The following is a 17895-nucleotide window of genomic DNA, read 5'->3' on the forward strand; positions in this document are numbered from 1 at the left end:
GCTTAATTATCCCCTAAGTGAATGACAGTGGGACCTGCAGTTTAATTAACCCAATCTGTTAAAATAATTAATCTGTTAATTAAAACCCGTGGCACTGATCGCTGAGTCCCACTGGACCCAGTTGACCAGTCAACGGATGACTAGGCAGGGCCCAGTCACTGCTAGTGGGTCCTGCGCGGGACCTGTTGACTGGTCAACCAGTCAGTTGACTGTTGTTGCAGTGATGACAACATAGTTTCCTTTTCTGTTGAATTTAGTAATTAATATTAATTCCAAAAAATTCCTAAAACTTTGAAAAATCATAGAAAATAATCCGTAACTCGGATGAAAAGTTTTATACATGAAAGTTGCTCAGAACAACGAGACAAATCTAAATACTCGGTCCGTTCACCCGCCACACATCCCTATCTTATCAAACGTTGAACCTTTCCCCTCCGGTTCATCTGTCTGACAGACGTCCGGAACCGGAAAAACTTTCCCAGATGTTTCCCCCTTCACCAGTATCGCCTAACGTTGCGTTAGAACACCTCTAGCCCCGCTTATTGTCTTGTTATGCATATGTTTGCGTGTATTTACTGTTTCTTCCCCCTCTTCTCTCTGATAGACCCCGAGACCGCTGCTGATGCCCCTGTGATCGACTACATCATCGACGACACTTCTACCCCTTTTAAGCGGGACTTCCAGGCAAGCCCCCCCTTTGATCATCCCGATATCGCCCATTCCATTATATCATGCTTGCATTAGATTTTGCTAATGTAATTGATTGCTCCTATTCTCATGCATAGCCTGCTTTCGTACCTGTTGTTGTACATTACTTGCTTATCCTAAACTGCTTAGTATAGGTTGGTTAGTGATCCATCAGTGACCCCCACTTGTCCTTGTTGCCCCTGCTTCATCATCGACGATTCGATCAACGTGATCGACGACCAGAGCCCGACACCTCACATCACACCCCTTTTGTTGCTCGACTCTGCAGAGTTACCATCGAGTGCGGAGGGTGGAACCTCATACATCACTCCTGATGAGATCTCTGTAGTGTAGCTATTCGGTCGTGGTCATCGATGGTGATTCCTCCTTGACCACTCCTGATACGACTCTGTCGTGCAACCCCTCAAGTGTGAACCTCGAGGGTGGTTCCTCTTACGTTCACCTTGATGATTACATCGAGTGTAATCCACCGACGGTGATTCCTCGGGTTTTCCCCTTGGTGTTTGGACACACGGTTACCCAGACTTTACTTGAGACCTTTGTTGAAGTCGTGTCGGCCCTGAGGGGCGCCCGTGAGTTGATGAGAAAGTTGGGCGGGCCTGTTGAGCACCCGCGAGTTTTCCACGTGGCACGGCCGGGCAGTCTGGGCCCTTGCTGTAAGTCCACAGGACGGGGCAACGGGGTCACCTTATTGTGAGTCTCCGCTCGTCTCCGCGAGCCCACAATCCACTAACAACTTTGGGTATTTGTTCTGAGTTGGCCTCTGCCTTTACGCACTAACCACCACACAAGATTAGATATGGGCCTCGAGGTCGCAGTATTAGCTAAAGACTTGTCAGACGTCCAGCTCAGCAGTGCGGCACGGTCGGATTGTGCTGGCCATCCGAGGCGGTGCTGGTATCCACCCTGCTCGCAACGACCCGGAGTGTTGCGGGCGAGGGGCCCAAGACCCTAGAGTGCTTAGGATGTAGACCGGCGGGGACCTCTCTGCTGAGCCTAGTTAGGGCTGCGACATGTTGATCTTCCGAGGCTGGGCATTGACCTAGTAAAGTGTGTCCTGCCAGAGTGATCGAGCGTGTTGGGTAACGTGGTGCACCCCTACAGGGAAGTTATATATTCGAATACCGTGTCCACCGTAATGGACGTTCAGACTTATATCCTGATCTGATATAACTAGAAATGGATAATTGAGATATGTGATGGATATGTGGCTCCGAGATTGCTTTCCCGCAGGGAGTCGGGGAAGGATCTCTGAGCGTTGATGTTACAACATGCTTGTTAATTATAAACTGCTATCTTTACTCTTCTACATGCTGCAAGAGGCTCGGAGCTGCTTGAAGATGCTAGTCTTTGATAGGCTAGGCCTTCCCCCTCTATTCTGGCATTCTGCAGTTCAGTCCAGAGATACAAACCTTCCATTTGATACCAATGCATACTTAGTATAGATCTAATCACTACAGGAATCAGCTACTTTGCCATCTGCCACGGCGGACGGCAAAGGCATGGATGGCGGACGACAAAGGTCTTTGCCGTCCGTCGCGGACGGCAAAAGTGGATGGCTAAGAGTTGTGTTGTCGTCCGCTTCGGGCAGCTGACGGCAAAGGGGCCTTTGCCATCAGCAGCGGACGGCAAAGAAGGTGGACGACAATAAATGCGCTGTTACTCCGTTAGGTGGTTAACGGCAGGCCTTTGCCGTCCGCTGCGGACGACAAAGCCTTTGCCGTCCGCTGCGGACGACAAAGCCTTTGCCGTCAGCCACTATGGGCAAACTGACCAAATTGGTCAGCCTCCCAGGAAGCACAGTTGCCTGCCACGTGGCCTCTTTGCTGTCCGCTGCTGATGGCAAAGATCTCTTTGCCGTCGGTGGCAGACGACAAAGATCCTGCATATTGTCTCTTTTTCTCTGTTTTTTTACTCCAACAATTTTCACAGCAAATATATATGATAGCAAATATATATCACATATCCAGCACATAAGTTTCATATCACATATCCAACACATAAGTTTCATATCACATATCACATATCACATCAGTTTCATCCATACACATTGTTCATACATAAGCAAGTTCCATCCATACACATTGTTCATACATAAGCAAGTTCCATGATAGCAAGCTAGATACAATGCAAAGTTTCATCAAAGGAAAAGCAAGCACTCCATCATAGCAAGCTAGCTTCCATGAAGTGAATGAAATCTGCAAAATGGTAAATAAGAAAGTTAGAAATAGGTGACTAGAACAAGAAGAAGACTAGAACAAGAAGTATATGTCATTTATGAGCTAACTTAGGTGAAATGGATCATATATGAGCTAACAAAGTTGAAATGGGTTGTTTATGAGCTAACTTAGTTGAAATGGATCATTTATGAGCTAACTTAGTTGAAATGGGTCGTTTATGAGCTAACTAAGGTGAAGGGCATCGTTTTTGAGCTAAGTAAGGTGAAATGGATTGTTTTTAGCTAACTTAGGTGAAATGGATCATTTATGAGCTTTTATGAGCTAACTTAGTTGAAATGGGTCATCTATGACCTAACTAAGGTGAAATGCCACGTTTTTTAGCTAACTAAGGTGAAATGGATCGTTTTTGAGCTAACTTAGGTGAAATGGATCATTTATGAGCTTTTATGAGCTAACTTAGTTGAAATGGGTCGTTTATGACCTAACTAAGGTGAAATGCCACGTTTTTGAGCTAACTAAGGTGAAATGGATCGTGTTTTAGCTAACTTAGGTGAAATGGATCATTTATGGGGTTTTATGAGCTAACTTAGTTGAAATGGGTCGTTTATGACCTAACTAAGGTGAAATGCCACATTTTTGAGGTAACTAAGGTGAAATGGATCGTTTTTTAGCTAACTTAGGTGAAATGGATCATTTAAGAGCTAATTTAGGTGAAATGGATCGTTTTTAGCTAACTTAGGTGAAATTGGTCGTTTAGGAGCAAATCTAGGTGAAATGGGTCATTTTGGACCTAACCTAGGTGAAATGGGTCATTTTGGAGCTAACCTAGGTGAAATGGGTCATTTTGGAGCTAACCTAGGTGAAATGGGTCATTTTAAAGCTAACGTGGGTAAAATGGATCATTTACGAGCTAATCTACTAAAATGGGTCATTTTAGAGCTAACTTGGATAAATTGGGTCACTTGTAAGCTAACTAAGGTAAAATGAGTCATTTTAGAGCTAACTTAGGTAAAATGGATCGTTTATGAGCTAACTAAGCTAATTATGCAATTTTTTACATAAGTAACCTAAGTACATATCGTTTTAGAGCTAACTTAGGTAGAATGGATGGTTTATGAGGTCAGTAAGCATATTAAGTCATTTTGGAGGAAAAGAAGCTAACTCTAGGTCATTATGGTAAGCATATTGGAGGAAATAAAGCTAAGTCTAGGTCTTTATGCATTTGTTAAGCAAAACACTAGAGAAACTTACCATGATCAGGGAGGTGTAGGAGCGGGCTGGCTCGTGCCGGTAGCTAGAGAAGGATCGTGCGATGCATTTCTGGAGTTAAGCTACACCAAAGATCATTTCCAATGTCTCGTTAGCATTATGACACTCAAATGTTAAGACTAGCAAGTAATGTCCATTCAAATTAAACTCACCGTGCTCCCAGGAGTAATCACTGGCATCGGCGGAGCGGTCTGACCGGACTTCTCGCACACAGACTGCACATTTGGTTTTCACAACAGTCATACTAGTTAGTAATGAGACTCAAATGTTAAGACTAGCAAGTAATCTGCAGAAGAAACTTACCACAATGAGCTCGTACATGGCCCTTGCCTGCATGTCATTCCGTGCCCTCTCCTCCTCCAACATCTTTGTCGTCCTCTCCTCCAACTCCCGCTGCCTCTCCGCCGCCTCCACCAGAAGTTTCTCCGTTCTATCTCTTTCACTCTGTATAGCAGCCTGCAACACCACTCACATGACCATTTGTAATCATTGATGGAAGAGCACACAATGTAATGGAGAAAGATAGTTGAGTACGTATAACTAACCTTGAAGGTGAGTTGGACTGGCCGTTCACGAGGCCTTACCTCAGGAGCGGAGCTCGACTGGCGCGCCTTGATCTCCGAGAGAGTGCTAGGACAACGAATAAGTCCATCTCCCATGGCTATGGAGCCATGGGACCTCCCGCCACCAGATATCATCAGCATCTCTGTATCAATGGGACCCTGGCTCGGGTTAAAGTCCTCCCCTTTCCTCGCCTTCCCCTGATCTCTATATTGCACGAGCTTGTCATGGGCAGAGATGTTGGTGAAGTTCTTTGGATCATCGAGGTCAGACGTAGAGAATGCCTTGACTTTCTTGTAAGAGCCAGTGTGGGCCATGGCATACAGGTCGTACACCTCTGGCACCTTATCCGCCTTATTGTAGCGTGCCTGAAAGAGAGAAACAAAGTAAATTAGTAATTAAAGGGCTAAAGCTAGCATGATGAATGAATTGCATGAATCATGAAGCAAACCACATACCCAGTTCTGCCCGTACTAAAATAAGTTGGAGCTACCTTGGTGGTGTGGCACACCTTCCATTTGGGCACGTTTGTCCTTGGCCTCGTTGTGGGTGGCCCGCCATTGTTTTGAGCACCACGCATTGACCAACACCTCCCATCAATCCATCCGATCCGCACACCATCTCGGAGGGCCTAAGTTAGCAAATAGAAACTTGAGCGCTACGGCTATGAATTACTAAATGAAGGAAGTAAGTACAAGGCCTTAAGAATTACCTTCATGTACTGCTCCTTACTCAAGAACTTATCGTGGCACTCCTGCTTGGGCTTCTTCATACCACGCCCGGCGTAGTAGTCTCGAACAGCCTGCACCCGAACCTCATGCCATAAGTTTTGAAGTAGGCGCTTGCACTCCTTGTCGATAACATCTGCCGCCTCCTCCTCGTATCCCTCCTCACACCTGTAGAATGTCTGCAATCAAATGAGACAATATTGATTAGTACAATTAATAACTAGATAGTTCAACATTTTTAATTGTGTAAAGGAGAAATTACCCAGAACTTTCTGATCACCATGTCTGCCCTCGTCTTGCACAAGACACCGTCGATAATCTCACCCGGCAGGGCCGGGGCAGCCAAGTAGTGCTCCCAACTCAATCCAACCTCTGGAAGCCAACCCTCACTAGGCAACATGACAAACCCGGAAAGTTTTGCCGAATCAGAACTCCAAGGACGGAGTTGGGCCGGTGGACACTTTCATGGTGGTCCCAACCCCTGTAGCATGACAAGGCCAACGCATTAGTTATTTGAAGAAATGTGAATGCAGAAGGTACAAAATGATTAAATGCACTTACCTCTCCCCATCAGGGAAAATCAACCACCTCTGCTCGCGGGTCGCCGGCACGGACGGGAGCCGTGTAGCACCACGCTGGTAGACGTTGCCCCCCTCCTCCCCCTCCTCCTCAAAATCAGTTGGCTCCCCGCCATCATCAGCATGGCCACTCGGCTCCCCACCATCATTAGCATGGCCACTCGGCTCCTCAGGCTGACCCGACCAAGTACCCCATCCAGACATGTGCTCCTCCGGGGTCTCGTAGGCCCAACTCTCATGGGCCGAAGGCCCGTCGACCTGAGGCTCGTGGGCCGAAGACCCGTGGACCGGAGGCTCGTGGACCAGAGTTCGTGTAGCCTCCTCCTCAAACGAGTCCACCCTAGCAGTCACGTGCTCGGGTGAAACAGCTGGGGGCGGCGGCGAGGAAGACGCCGTAAGAGTCACCCTACCTCCTCTCCCGCGACCACGTGCTCCACCTCCTCTCTTCTTCTTACCTCGTCCCCTGCTGGGCACCACGGTCGATGAAGAAGGGCCCGGCGGTGTCGCCATACTGTCCAGCAACGCTCATCGGAGAGGTGTGTGTGGAATGGAAGACCTCGCACTACGTGCCGACGAAGAAGGGGCCTCAGCGCGCTCCCGACCAGCGCCCACCTCGGTGCACCTGCCATGACAAAGAATAAGCGAAATTAGTACAACATAAAAAAGAGTACCGACATGAATAATAATATGTATATCACTTGAGTGTATCATCATCAAGTACAACATAAACAACTGCACATTTAAAACTACCCGATCAACACAATTATATATGATGTTTTTCATAACAAAATCGAAAAATATATGACCTAACTAATAATTCACAAATATATGACCCCGTCGGCCTCTAGAAGGCCAAAGAACACCTTTTCGGGAGGTGTCGGGGGTCGGGGTGTCGTGTCGGTGTCGGGGTGCCGTGTCGGGGTCGGGGTCGGGGTCTGGGTGTCGGGTCGGGGTGCCGGGTCGGGGTCGGGGTGCCGTGTCGGTGTCGGGTCAGGCTCGGGGTCGGGGTGTCGGGGTCGGGGTCGGGGTGTCGGGGTCGGGGTCGGGCTGTCGGGGTCGGGGTCGGGGTCGGGGTCTCGGGGTCGGGGTGTCGGGTCGGGGTGCCGGGTCGGGGTCGGGGTGCCGTGTCGGTGTCGGGGTCGGGGTGTCGGGTCAGGCTCAGGTTCGGGGTGTCAGTGTCGGGGTCGGGGTCAGGGTCGGGGTGTCGGGTTCGGGGTCTCGGGGTCGGGGTGTCGTGTCGGGGTGCCGGGTCGGGGTCGGGGTGCCGTGTCGGGTCGCGTTTTTTTCCTCTTTTTTCCTTTTCTTCTTCTTCCTCTTCTTCCTTTTCTTCCTTTTTTCCTTCTTCTTCTTCCTCCTTTCCTTTTTCCTCTTCTTCTTCTCCTCCTCTCCTCTTTTTTCTTCTTCTTCTTCTTCCTCTTCTTCTTTTTTCTTCTCCTCCTCCTCTTCTTCTTCTTCCTTTCCTTTTTCCTCTTCTTCTTCTCCTCCTCTCCTGTTTTTTTCTTCTTCTTCTTCTTCTTTCCTAAAACTGAACTAAACCTAAAACTAAACCTAAAACTAAACCTAAATCTAAAACTAAAACTAAAACTAAAACTAAATCTAAACTTAACATAAACCTAAAACTAAAAAAACAGAAAAAAAGGAAAAAACTAAATCTAAACCTAAAACTAAACTAAAACTAAACCTAAACCTAAAACTAAAACTAAAACTAAATCTAAACTAAATATAAAGCTAAAACTAAAAAAACAGAAGAAAAAAAGGAAAAACAGAGGAGGTAGAGCTCACCTGGGCCGGTGGAGGAGGTGGCCGATGGAGGAGGGGGGCGGGGCGGCCTAGGGCGGCGGCAACGGGCCCGGGGCGGTAGGGCGCGGGGGTCCGGGGCGCCGGGGGCCGGGGTGCGGCGGCACCGAGACGGCAGGGCGGCGGGGGCGATAGGGCGGGGGGCCAGTGGGGCGACGGCGCCGGGCGACAGGGGCGACGAGGCGGGGGGCAGTGGAGGAGGGGGGCGGGGCGGCCTGGGGTGGCGGCGCCGGGCCCGGGGCGGTAGGGCGCGGGGGGCCGGGGCGCGGCGGTGCCGAGACGCCAGGGCGGCGGGGGGCCGGTGGGGCGACGGCGCCGGGCGGTAGTGGCGACGAGGCGGGGGGCAGTGGAGGAGGGGGCGGGGCGGCCTGGGGTGGCGGCGCCGGGCCCGGGGCGGTGGGGCACGGTGGGGCCGGGGCGTGGCGACGCCGAGACGGTAGGGCGGCGGGGGCGGCGGGGCGGGGGGCCGGTGGGGCGACGGGGCGGGGGGCCGGTAGGGCGGCGGGCGGTGGGGCGACCGGGCGGCGGCGAGTGGTGGGGGCGACGGCGCGCGTGTGGGAGCGGGGAGAGAAACAGAGAGAGAGGGCGTGGTGGGGCGCGCCTTTAGATATATTAAATGTTTGTCGTCCGCCCTCTTTGCCGTCCGTTTTTTTGCTCTTTGCCGTCTGCTAGCAGACGGCAAAGAGGGGGGCCGTTAAGTATTTTTTAAACAGCTCCTCAGTGGGGCCCCCTCCCTCTTTGCCGTCTGCTAGCCGACGGGAAAGAATCTTTGCCGTCAGCTAGCGGACGGCAAAGAACTGGCTGATGGCAAAGACTTTCTTTGCCATCAGCCAATTCTTTGCCGTCTGCTTTTGGGTAGCTGATGGCAAAGAGCTTATTTGCCGTCCGCTAGCAGACGATAAAGAGCTGGCAGATGGCAAAGTAGCTGATTCCAGTAGTGAATGCTTGCGAGTACTTTGGATGAGTACTCACGATTGCTTTGCTACCCCTTTTCCCCCTTCTTCCTTCTTTCTGGTTGATGCAACCAGATGGTGGATCCCTGGAGCCAAATGCCACCGCCGACGAATACTGATACGTGGAGACCGTTGACGACCAGGAGTAGTTAGGAGGTCCCGGGCAGGAAGTCTTGCCTTTTCGATCGTTGTTGCTTTTGGTGCTAGCCTTCTTAAGGCACCCTTGTTTAACTTATGTCTGTACTTAGATATTTTTGCTTCCGCTGACTCTTCTGTATCGAGCTATGTATTCGAGGCCCCTGGCTTGTAATATAAAGCTTGTATTATTTTGATTTGTGTCTAGAGTTGTGTTGTGATACCTTCCCGTGAGTCCCTGATATTGATCGTACACATTTACGTGTATGATTAGTGTACGATTAAATCGGGAGCGTCACAAACATATTTTTCATTAATGCATCTAGTCAAACCAAAATATTGATTTAACCCGAATCAAATGATTTTTGAAGGCTCTATGGTCTATATTTATAGGTGGAAAAAGGTTTAGGGGTCAAGCAATGTGGGACTATACGTAAACGAATAAATTAAACGAAGGGAACCGCATGGGCTAAAAAGCACCACGGGCCGGCCGTGTGCACGGTGCAGTTTTTTTTCAAAAAAGAAATATTTCTGAAAATATTTTTTTCTCCAAGCATAACCGAAAAATAAATAAAAACGATTACGGGCCTGTCTGCTGACTACGTTGCGCACGTGGGCGTCGGATAGTTACGGGCCGCACATAGAGTTTCTTTTTATTTAAATAAAAATAGAAACGAAAAACTGAATAACGTAAATAAAAATAAAATTGTACATAGGCATATTATATATCAAAATTTTCAGAAAAATATTTTCTACAACATGAGCTATTTTTTAGAGTCAAATAAAATCCACAAAAATTCGAATAAACCAAATAGTGCTACTGGAGCAATAAAACCCAATAAAAATCATTTCTAAAAATACTAAAATGATTTCAAAAAAGATTCTCCAATTTTCTAATGTAGGGAATCATTTTACCCTATTTTCCATATATATTTATTTTTGGAGAAAAAATAATTTGAATAAAAACCAAATAACTCCAAACTGAAAATGATTTTCGAAATACCTTCAAAGGGACTTTAAATTTGATTTGTTTTAACTTCCAACTCATATTTCATATGATTTGAAGAAGTCATTTTATCTTATCTCTTGAAAATCATTGAGTTGCATCAAGTTTCTGAATTGGAAATATTTCCAAATGAAATTCAAATCTTTTCAAAACCCTTTTCATTTATAATGGAAGAAGTCATGTCATCTTCTCTCTAGGGTTTTGTATTTGAAAAGAATTTGAATTCATGGAGATCATAAATGCAAGGTGAAAGTTTGGGAAAGTCATTTCATTCCCTCTCATTTAACTTACAAAAAGTTTCAAATTTCAGTCAATTTCACACAAACAACCACACCACAATCAAACAAACAATCAAAACTATTTATTTAATATAAAATTTCAAAATTTAGAATTTTGGGATGCTACAGAGGTGCACTCGGAGATCAACAGCGTGGCAATGGCTTCCATGGCAAGCATGGTTGTCATCCTCACTTCACCACCCATCATGTGGACACTGGTGTTCGACAATCCCAATGGCAGCATAACAGGCTATGTGGTGCCTCCTAGATGTGGCACTGTGTTGCGGAATCTCTCATCAGCACTTATTTTGGCTGCCCCGGCATCATGCAGCATTGAGCTCACCATCGTGTCGTCCACCGCCTCTTCAACATGTTTGCCGATGGGTCACAACCTTGACACTTCCTCATTGGTGCTCGCAATCGCCCCTGTGTTGGACATTGTTGATACGGCCATGGTCGAGCAACAGGACAACCCCGAGGAGAAGGACATCTCTGCTTTGAAGATGGATACTTCCTCGTTGTGGCATGTTGAAGGACATATGCCCTAGAGGCAATAATAAAGTTATTATTTATTTCCTTATTTCATGGTGAATGTTTATTATTCATGCTAGAATTGTATTAACCGGAAACATAATACATGTGTGAATATATAGACAAACATAGTGTCACTAGTATGCCTCTACCTGACTAGCTCGTTAATCAAAGATGGTTATATTTCCTAGCCATGGACAAAGAGTTGTCATTTGATTAACGGGATCACGTCATTAGGAGAATGATGTGATTGACTTGACCCATTCCGTTAGCTTAGCACTTGATCGTTTAGTATGTTGCTATTGCTTTCTTCATGACTTATACATATTCCTATGACTATGAGATTATACAACTCCCGTTTACCAGAGGAACACTTTGTGTTCTACCAAACGTCACAACATAACTGGGTGATTATAAAGGTGCTCTACAGGTGTCTCCGAAGGTACTTGTTGGGTTGGCGTATTTCGAGATTACGATTTTGTCACTCCGACTGTCGGAGAGGTATCTCTGGGCCCTCTCGGTAATATACATCACTTAAGCCTTGCAAGCATTGCAACTAATGAGTTAGTTGCGGGATGATGTATTACGGAAAGAGTAAGAGACTTGCCGGTAACGAGATTGAACTAGGTATTGATATACCGATGATCGAAGCTCGGGCAAGTAACTTACCGATGACAAAGGGAACAACGTATGTTGTTATGCGGTCTGACCGATAAAGATCTTCGTAGAATATGTGGGAACCAATATGAGCATCGAGATTCTGCTATTGGTTATTGACCGGACATGTGTCTAAGTCATGTCTACATTGTTCTCGAACCCGTAGGGTCCGCACACATAAGGTTTCGATGACAGTTATATTATGAGTTTATGAGTTTTGATTTACGAAGAAGTTCGGAGTCCCGAATGAGATCGGGTACATGACGAGGAGTCTCGAAATGGTCGAGACGTAAAGATCGATATATTGGACGACTATATTCGGACTTCGGAAAGGTTCCAAGTGATTCGGGTATTTTTCGGAGTACCGGAGAGTTACGGGAATTCGCCAGGGAGTATATGGGCCTTATTGGGCCATAAGGGAATAGAGGAGAGAGGCCAAAAGAAAGGAGGCGTGCGCCCCTCCTCTGGTCCGAATTGGACAAGGGGCGCAGCCCCCTTTTCCTTCTTCCTCTCCCCCTCTTTCCTTCTCTCCTACTTCAACAAGGAAAGAAGGAGTCCTACTCCCGGTGGGAGTAGGACTCCCCCCTTGGCGCGCCCTCCTCCTTGGTCGGCCGCCTCCCCCCTTGCTCCTTTATATACGGGGGTAGGGGCCACCCCATAGACACAAGAACAATTGATCTCTTAATCTCTTAGCCGTGTGCGGTGCCCCCCTCCACCATAGTCCTCCTCGGTAATATTGTAGCGGTGCTTAGGTGAAGCCCTGTGACGGTAGAACATCAAGGTTGTCACCACGCTGTCATGCTGACGGAACTCTTCCCCGATATTCTGTTGGATCGGAGTACGGGGATCGTCATCAAGCTGAACGTGTGCTAAAACTCGGAGGTGTTGTAGTTTCGGTGCTTGATCGGTCGGGCCGTGAAGACGTACGACTACATCAACCGCGTTGTTCTAACGCTTCCGCTTTCGGTCTACGAGGGTACGTGGACACACTCAACCATCTCGTTGCTATGCATCACCATGATCTTGCGTGTGCGTAGGAAAGTTTTTGAAATAACTACGTTCCCCAATAGTGGCATCCGAGCCTGGTTTTATGCGTATATGTTATATGCACGAGTAGAACACAAGTGAGTGTGGGCGATACAAGTCATACTGCTTACCAGTATGCCATACTTTGATTCAGCGGTATTGTTGGATGAAGCGGCCCGGACCGACATTACGCGTACGCTTACGCGAGACTGGTTCTACCTACGTGCTTTGCACACAGGTGGCTGGCGGGTGTCAGTTTCTCCAACTTTAGTTGAACCGAGTGTGGCTACGCCCGGTCCTTGCGAAGGTTAAAATAGCACTAACTTGATGAACTATCGTTGTGGTTTTGATGCGTAGGTAAGAACGGTTCTTGCTCAGCCCGTAGCAGCCACGTAAAACTTGCAACAACAAAGTAGAGGACGTCTAACTTGTTTTTGCAGGGCATGTTGTGATGTGATATGGTCAAGACGTGATGAGATATAAGTTGTTGTATGAGATGATCATGTTTTGTTGAAGTTATTGGCAACTGGCAGAAGCCCTATGGTTGTCTCTTTGTTGCATAAGATGCAAGTGCCAAATAATTGCTTTACTTTATCGCTATGCGATAGCAATAGTTGCAAGAGCAATAGTTGGCGAAACGACCATGTGACGACACATTGATATAGATCAAGATGATGAAGATCATGGTGTCGTGTCGATGACGATAGAGATCATGACATTACTTCGGAGATGGAGATCACAAGCACAAGATGATGATGGCCATATCATATCACTTACATTGATTGCATGTGATGTTTATCCTTTATGCATCTTATCTTGCTTTGATTAACGGTAGCATTTTAAGATGATCTCTCACTAATTATCAAGAAGTGTTCTCCCTGAGTATGCACCATTGCGAAAGTTCTTCGTGCTGAGACACCACGTGATAATCGGGTGTGATAGGCTCTAGTTCAAATACAACAGGTGCAAAACAGTTGCGCACGCGGAATACTCAGGTTAAACTTGACGAGCCTAGCATATACAGATATGGCCTCGGAACACGGAGACCGAAAGGTCGAACGTGAATCATATAGTAGATATAATCAACATAGTGATGTTCACCATTGAAAACTACTCCATCTCACGTGATGATCGGACATGGTTTAGTTGATTTCGATCACGTGATCACTTAGATGACTAGAGAGATGTCTGTCTAAGTGGGAGTTCTTAAGTAATATGATTAATTGAACTTTAATTTATCATGAACTTAGTCCTGGTAGTATTTTGCAAATTATGTTGTAGATCAATAGCTCGCGTTGTTGCTTCCCTATGTTTCTATGTGTTCCTAGAGAAAACTAAGTTGAAAGATGTTAGTAGCAATGATGCGGACTTGGTCCGTGATCTGAGGTTTATCCTCATTGCTGCACAGAAGAATTATGTTCTTTATGCACCGCTAGGTGACAGACCTATTGCAGGAGGAGATGCATACGTTATGAACGTTTAGCTAGCTCAATATGATGACTACTTGATAGTTTTGTGCATCATGCTTTATGCCTTAGAACCGGGACTACAAAAACGTTTTTGAAACGTCATGGAACATATAAGATGTTTCAAGAGATGAAATTGGTATTTTAGACTCATGCCCGTGTCAAGAGGTATGAGACCTTTGACAAATACTTCGCCTAAAAGATGGAGGAGAATTGCTCAAGAGCAAGTACTTAGATGAGTACTACAATCGCTTGAATCAAGTGGGAGTTAATCTTCCAGATAAGATAGTGATTGGCAGAGTTCTCTAGTCACCATCACCAAGTTACTGGAACTTCGTGATGAACTATAATGCAAGGGATGACGAAAACGATTCCCGAGCTCTTCATGATACTGAAATCGACAAAGGTAGAAATCAAGAAAGAGCATCAAGTGTTGATGATTGACAAGATCACTAGTTTCAAGAAAAGGGTAAAGGGAAAGAAAGGGAACTTCAAGTAGAATGACAAGCAAGTTGTCACTCCCGTGAAGAAGCCCAAAGTTGGACCAAAGCCTGGAACTGAGTGATTATACTACAAAGGAAATGGTCACTAGAAGTGGAAATGCCCTGAATATTTGGTGGGTAAGAAGGATGGCAATGTGAACAAGGGTATATTTGATATACAGGTTATTGATGTGTACCTTACTAGTGTTTATAGTAGCCCCTGAGTATTTGATACTTGTTTAGTTGCTAAGATTAGTAACTCGAAACAGGAGTTACAAAATAAACAGATACTAGTTGAGGGTGAAGTAACGATGTGTGTTGGAAGTGATTCCAAGATTGATATGATCATTATCGTACACTCCGTATATTTTCGAGATTAGTGTTGAACCTAAATAAATGTTATTTGGCGTTTGCGTTGAGCATGAATATGATTTGATCATGTTTATTGCAATACGGTTATTCATTTAAAAGTCAGAGAATAATTGTTGTTCTGTTTACATGAATAAAACCTTCAATGGTCATACACCCAATTAAAATAGTTTGTTGGATCTCGATTGTAGTGATACACATATGCATAATATTGATGCCAAAAGATGCAAAGTTAATAATGATAGTGCAACTTATTTGTGGCACTGCCGTTTGGGTCATATCGGTGTAAAGCGCATGAAGAAACTCCATAAAGATGGATTTTCGGAATCACTTGGTTATGAAACATTTGATGCTTGCGAACCGTGCCTTTTGGGCAAGATGACTAAAACTCTGTTCTTCGGAACAATGAAACGAGCTACTGACTTATTGGAAATAATACATACCGATGTATGGATCCAATGAGTGTTGATGCTCGTGGCAAGTATCGTTATTTTCTAACCTTCACAGATGATTTGAGCAGATATGGGTATATCTACTTAATGAAACGCAAGTCTGAAACATTTGAAAAGTTCAAAGAATTTTAGAGTGAAGTGGATAATCATCGTAAAAAGAAAATAAAGTTTCTACGATCTGATCGTGGAGGAGAATATTTGAGTTACGAGTTTGGCCTTCATATAAAACAATGTGGAATAGTTTCACAGCTCACGCCACACGGAACACCACAGCGTAATCATGTGTCCGAACGTCATAACCGCACATTATTGATATGGTGCGATCTATGAAGTATCTTACCGATTTACCACTATCGTTTTGGGGTTATGCATTAGAGACAGCTGCATTCACTTTAAATAGGGCACCATCAAAAACCGTTTGAGACGACGCCTTATGAACTGTGGTTTGGCAAGAAACCAAAGTTGTCATTTCTTAAAGTTTGGGACTGCGATGCTTATGTGAAAAAGTTTCAACCTGATAAGCTCGAACCTAAATCGGAGAAGTGCGTCTTCATAGAATACCCAAAGGAAACTGTTGGGTACACCTTCTATCACAGATCCGAAGGCAAGATATTCGTTGCTAAGATGGATCCTTTCTAGAGAAGAAGTTTCTCTCGAAAGAAGTGAGTGGGAGGAAAGTAGAACTTGATGAGGTAATTGTACCTTCTCCCTTATTGGAAAGTAGTTCATCACAGAAGACAGTTCCAGTGATTCCTACACCAATTAGTGAGGAAGTTAATGATGATGATCATGAAACTTCAGATCAAGTTGCTACCGAACCTCATAGGTCTTCCAGAATAAGATCCGCACCAGAGTGGTACGGTAATCCTGTTCTGGAAGTCATGTTACTAGACCATGATGAACCTACAAACTATGAGGAAGTGATGATGAGCCCAGATTCCGCGAAATGGCTGGAGGCCATGAAATCTGAGATGGGATCCATGTATGAGAACAAAGTGTGGACTTTGGTTGACTTGCCCAATGATCGGCAAGCCATAGAAAATAAATGGATCTTCAAGAGGAAGACGAACGCTAATAGTAGTGTTACTATCTACAAAGCTCGACTTGTCACAAAAAGGTTTTTCGACAAGTTCAAGGTGTTGAATACGATGAGATTTTCTCACTCATATCGATGCTTAAGTCTGTCCGAATCATGTTAGCAATTGCCACATTTTATGAAATCTGGCAAATGGATGTCAAAACTGAATTCCTTAATGGATTTACTTAAGAAGAGTTGTATATGATACAACCAGAAGGTTTTGTCAATCCTAAAGGTGCTAAAAAAGTGTGCAAGCTCCAACAATCCATCAATGGACTGGTGCAAGCATCTCGGAGTCGGAATATACGCTTTGATGAGTTGATCAAAGCATATGGTTTTATGCAGACTTTTGGAAAGGCCTGTATTTACAAGAAAGTGAGTGGGAGCACTACAACCTTTCAGATAAGTATATGTGAATGACATATTTTTGATCGGAAATAATGTAGAATTTTTTGGAAACCATAAAGGAGTGTTTGAAAGGAGTTTTTCAAAGAAAGACCTCAGTAAAGCTACTTACATATTGAGCATCAAGATCTATTGAGATAGATCAAGACGCTTGATAAGATTTTCAATGAGTACATACCTTGACAAGATTCTGAAGTAGTTCAAAATGGAATAGTCAAAGAAAGAGTTCTTGCCTGTGTTGCAAAGGTATGAAATTGAGTAAGACTCAAATCCCGACCACGGCAGAAAATAGAAAGAGAATGAAAGTCATTCCCTATGCTTCAGTCATAGGTTCTATAAAAGTATGACATGCTATGGACCAGACCTATTGTATACTCTGCCCTGGTTTGGCAAGGGAGTACAATAGTGATCTAGGAGTAGATCACTGGACATTGGTCAAAATTATCCTTAGTGGAATAAGGATATGTTTCTCTATTATGGAGGTGACAAAAGGTTTGTCGTAAAGTGTTATGTCGATACAAGTTTTGGCACTGATCCAGATGACTCTAAGTCTTAATCTGGATACATATTGAAAGTGGGAGAAATTAGCTGGAGTAGCTGTCGGATTTCGGGTTCTAGCAGACCCTTAAGGTTCAAACTCTGGGGTGCACGCGGAGATCACACCCCCTGCCTACCCATGTCTCGTCGCCTCGCAAGATCTAAACTACACGAAGAACAACACAAGGGATACGAGATTTATACTGGTTCAGGCCACCATTGTGGTGTAATACCCTACTCCAGTATGTGGTGTCGTGGATTGCCTCTGGGGCTATTGATGAACAATACAAGGAAGAACTGCCTCGCGAGGGGAGGAGCTCTTACGGTGGTGTTGGCTAAGGGTCTACTCTCTGGTTGATCTCCAGATCAGATGCCGATTCTCTAGATGCCTCTACCCTGGGGGTGGCTAGTCCTATTTATAGGCGGAGGCCCTGGGCCTCTTCCCAAATATTGAGCGGGAAGGGCGCCAACAATTGGCCATTTTGAAGGGGAACATCTAGTACACTTATCCTGACTAAAGTCGGTCCTCGCCTGCCAAAGACTCTGTTGGTGACGCCGGCTTGGGCTCCACGATGACCTCCATCCTGCCGTTCTGCTGGTCTTGGTCTTTGAGGGAGTCCCGGATTAGGGGGTGTCCGGATTGCCGAACTATCACTGTTGGCCGGACTCCTGGACTGTGAAGATACAAGATTGAAGACT

This window comes from Triticum aestivum, chromosome 3B, assembly GCF_018294505.1.
Source record: "Triticum aestivum cultivar Chinese Spring chromosome 3B, IWGSC CS RefSeq v2.1, whole genome shotgun sequence".
Taxonomy (NCBI): Eukaryota; Viridiplantae; Streptophyta; class Magnoliopsida; order Poales; family Poaceae; genus Triticum; species Triticum aestivum.